The sequence below is a fragment of the Megalopta genalis genome, unplaced genomic scaffold (assembly GCF_051020955.1).
Source record: "Megalopta genalis isolate 19385.01 unplaced genomic scaffold, iyMegGena1_principal scaffold0287, whole genome shotgun sequence".
Taxonomy (NCBI): Eukaryota; Metazoa; Arthropoda; class Insecta; order Hymenoptera; family Halictidae; genus Megalopta; species Megalopta genalis.
The window spans coordinates 3143-7500 of NW_027476356.1; the positions used below are offsets into that span (position 1 = coordinate 3143).

General features: G+C 44.6%; 1 non-coding gene across 1 annotated transcript; it reads left to right on the forward strand.

Annotated features, from left to right (window-relative positions):
- The first annotated feature begins 1666 nt into the window (after nt 1-1666).
- LOC143263002 (small subunit ribosomal RNA) lies at nt 1667-3587 on the forward strand. Its single transcript, XR_013036599.1, has one exon. It is a non-coding gene; the product is annotated as a small subunit ribosomal RNA (ribosomal RNA).
- The last annotated feature ends 771 nt before the right edge of the window (nt 3588-4358 follow it).

Here is a 4358-nt window from a genome sequence, read left to right on the forward strand (position 1 = left end):
GTTGGGACTTTGAAAATATTCGGCCGTACGCGGCGCGTCTCGGCGCTTCGAACAGCTCCGGTGTCCCCATTATTTTCGATTTACGGCTAAAATAAATTTTTCTAATTTTTTTCAATTACATATTCTTGCTTAAATAACTTTTTTACATAGGGATTAAGCATTTAGAACGACATGTTGTTTAAAATAATGGTACTTTACTCTTGTGATTTTTCGGTTTTTTTTGATTATTTTGAAAAATAAATTTTTGTAATTTTTTTAAATACGATATTCGTGATCAGTGAACGATTTCACATATGGATTAAGCATTTAGAATCGTGCGGACGCGTTATTAAAAAAGTTTACTCGATGCGATGGGACTTTAAAAAGTTTGTGAAAATTTTCATATTGGGAAAAAATGTGTAATTTTTTGTCTAGTTTACGGTAGTGTAATTTATTTTAATGTTTACTATAAAAATTTTTTTCGTTCGTTCACGCGCTATGTTACAACAGCACGGCCGGGCGGTCTGTTGCCGCAGCGGTTTACACTCATAAGCGCGCGTGCTATTCGGCCGGCGGCGCCGGCGTCCTTGCCGGCCGTTCGGTATCTATAAGAGATACACGGTCCGTGCGAGGCGGACGGAGCAGAGCGGGTTTTGGGCCAATTCTACGATCTCGGTCGAGAAGCTGTCTCAGAGCTCCTTCGGGGCTTCGGTCCTGACTGTTTCGTGCCGTTTACGTTACGGACTTTTCTCCACACAGCGTGGCCACGGGTCGGTGTCTTTGACCGAATGGCCCATATGTGGCAAGCCCTACGGGGTTGGTTACCCGTATGCACTTTGTATGTATACTCGTACTCACTGAGCAATCGACTCTTCTGTCCGAGCGATGGAAAAATTTTTTAAAATGCATCTGTAAGATTTGGAAGCAAATCGTACCAATTGAAAACTGTGGCTAAAATGAATAGCCCAGTGGAGAGAGAAAACTATCAAAAAACTGATTTTTTAAATCAAGAGGTGTCAGAAATCGAAATGCCTAGCGCGAGCGGAAGAACACGCTTTCTCGCCAGTCCAGCATGTGTCCTGTCCGTTCTTCCTCGGCTTGCCGATTTTGCCCAGATCAGAGGTTTCGTGCTTCCGGCGGTCAGAAGATCAGCGTGAGCGTACGCGCTTCCACGACTATGGCATCACCCATGTACTTTTTCCTTTGAATATATTTGAGTACATAAAAAATATTAAAACATATAGAGAGAACTGTGTCTTGGATCTTAAAAATTTGTCAATAGCGATGATATATTATTACTTAACTTGAAGTATTTGTACGTTTTAGCTGGGACGTACATTTATCTTACAAGATGTTAATAGCGAGACTCTTGAAGATAAAATTATCTTGTGATTTTATGAAGGCAAAGATAGAAACGTACGAAGCTGGCGTACGTAGAAAAATGTGATTTTACGATAGAACAAAAATATAATACGTACGTTTTTGGGCGTACGGTAAAATATCTGTATGGTAGAAAAATGAAAGAAATTGAGCGTTAAAGAAGATATGTTACAAGCGCGGAATGTGGCAAAACTTGTACATATTTGAAAGAGAAAAGTGGTGTGTCGACCTGACATATATATATGAAACAGGCGACGATGGAAAAGGATTTAAATTTTGTCCATTTTATATATACATATTGTATAGTTCCCTGGTTGATCCTGCCAGTAGTCATATGCTTGTCTCAAAGATTAAGCCATGCATGTCTCAGTACATGCCGTATTAAGGTGAAACCGCGAATGGCTCATTAAATCAGTTATGGTTTCTTAGATCGTACTAAAATTTACTTGGATAACTGTGGTAATTCTAGAGCTAATACATGCAAAACAGAGTTCCGACCAGAGATGGTAGGAACGCTTTTATTAGATCAAAACCAATCGGTGGCGGGTGTTTACACTCGTCCATCGTTTGCTTTGGTGACTCTGAATAACTTTGTGCTGATCGCATGGTCTTATAGCACCGGCGACGCATCTTTCAAATGTCTGCCTTATCAACTGTCGATGGTAGGTTCTGCGCCTACCATGGTTGTAACGGGTAACGGGGAATCAGGGTTCGATTCCGGAGAGGGAGCCTGAGAAACGGCTACCACATCCAAGGAAGGCAGCAGGCGCGCAAATTACCCACTCCCGGCACGGGGAGGTAGTGACGAAAAATAACGATACGGGACTCATCCGAGGCCCCGTAATCGGAATGAGTACACTTTAAATCCTTTAACGAGGATCCATTGGAGGGCAAGTCTGGTGCCAGCAGCCGCGGTAATTCCAGCTCCAATAGCGTATATTAAAGTTGTTGCGGTTAAAAAGCTCGTAGTTGAATCTGTGTGTCACAGTGTCGGTTCATCGCTCGCGGTGTTTAACTGGCATTATGTGGTACGTCCTACCGGTGGGCTTTGCTCTTCACGGGGCGGTCCAACTAATATCCCATCGCGGTGCTCTTCACTGAGTGTCGAGGTGGGCCGGTACGTTTACTTTGAACAAATTAGAGTGCTCAAAGCAGGCTACCTTCGCCTGAATACTGTGTGCATGGAATAATGGAATAGGACCTCGGTTCTATTTTGTTGGTTTTCGGAACCCCGAGGTAATGATTAATAGGGACAGATGGGGGCATTCGTATTGCGACGTTAGAGGTGAAATTCTTGGATCGTCGCAAGACGGACAGAAGCGAAAGCATTTGCCAAAAATGTTTTCATTAATCAAGAACGAAAGTTAGAGGTTCGAAGGCGATCAGATACCGCCCTAGTTCTAACCATAAACGATGCCAGCTAGCGATCCGCCGAAGTTCCTACGATGACTCGGCGGGCAGCTTCCGGGAAACCAAAGCTTTTGGGTTCCGGGGGAAGTATGGTTGCAAAGCTGAAACTTAAAGGAATTGACGGAAGGGCACCACCAGGAGTGGAGCCTGCGGCTTAATTTGACTCAACACGGGAAACCTCACCAGGCCCGGACACCGGAAGGATTGACAGATTGATAGCTCTTTCTTGATTCGGTGGGTGGTGGTGCATGGCCGTTCTTAGTTGGTGGAGCGATTTGTCTGGTTAATTCCGATAACGAACGAGACTCTAGCCTGCTAAATAGACGTAATTATGGTATCTCGAAGGCTCTCGGCTTCTGCCGGTGGGGTTTTTACTACCAACGTACAAACAAATCTTCTTAGAGGGACAGGCGGCTTCTAGCCGCACGAGATTGAGCAATAACAGGTCTGTGATGCCCTTAGATGTTCTGGGCCGCACGCGCGCTACACTGAAGGAATCAGCGTGTGTTCCCTGGCCGAAAGGCCCGGGTAACCCGCTGAACCTCCTTCGTGCTAGGGATTGGGGCTTGCAATTATTCCCCATGAACGAGGAATTCCCAGTAAGCGCGAGTCATAAGCTCGCGTTGATTACGTCCCTGCCCTTTGTACACACCGCCCGTCGCTACTACCGATTGAATGATTTAGTGAGGTCTTCGGACTGGTGCGCGGCAATGTTTCGGCATTGCCGATGATGCCGGGAAGATGACCAAACTTGATTATTTAGAGGAAGTAAAAGTCGTAACAAGGTTTCCGTAGGTGAACCTGCGGAAGGATCATTACAATGTTCCAATATATCTCAAAGAGAGAGGAGAGGAGGAGAGAAAATGAATTCGATTAGTTTGTGGATAAGAATTCATATAAAAAAAAAAGATATTGTTGAGCCCGCCAGATCATTCGTGCGTGATTTACACGGCCAGACGTGTGTACTACACGTATTAGGCCTTTGATCTGCGTTGCGTAGGCCACAACAAATCTTTCAAAGAGAGAGAGATATATGTGTTGTTGGGGTTTGTGATTATGAAGGTGCCCCAACGCACAAAAATATATAAAAATGTACAAAGTTGGGATGTGGTGTGGTGGAGAAGAGTTGGGCCCGACCAGATCATTCGTGCGTGATTTACACGGCAGACGTGTGTACTACACGTATTAGGCCTTTGATCTGCGTTGCGTAGGCCATCTTCCTTCCAAGACACACACGTGTTGGGGTTTGTGTGATTTTATGATAGTGCCTCAACACGGAAAAATAAGCGTACGAGAAGAGTTGGGCCCGACCAGATCATTCGTGCGTGATTTATACACGGCCAGACGCGTATTATATTACACGTATTAGGCCTTTGATCTGCGTTGCGTAGGCCATCTTCTCGATAGAGAGAAAGCCAATGTATTCTTTTTTCTTTCTTTACACACACACACACAGTTGTAGTAGGACAGGGAGGGATGCGAGCGTGCTTAATCACGCTTCCTCAAGTCTTCGCTGTGGTGTAAAAAAAAAAAAGAAAAAAAGGAATCGTTGGGAAAGTCCAAAGGACGAAAATATCGGGCAGTCTGAA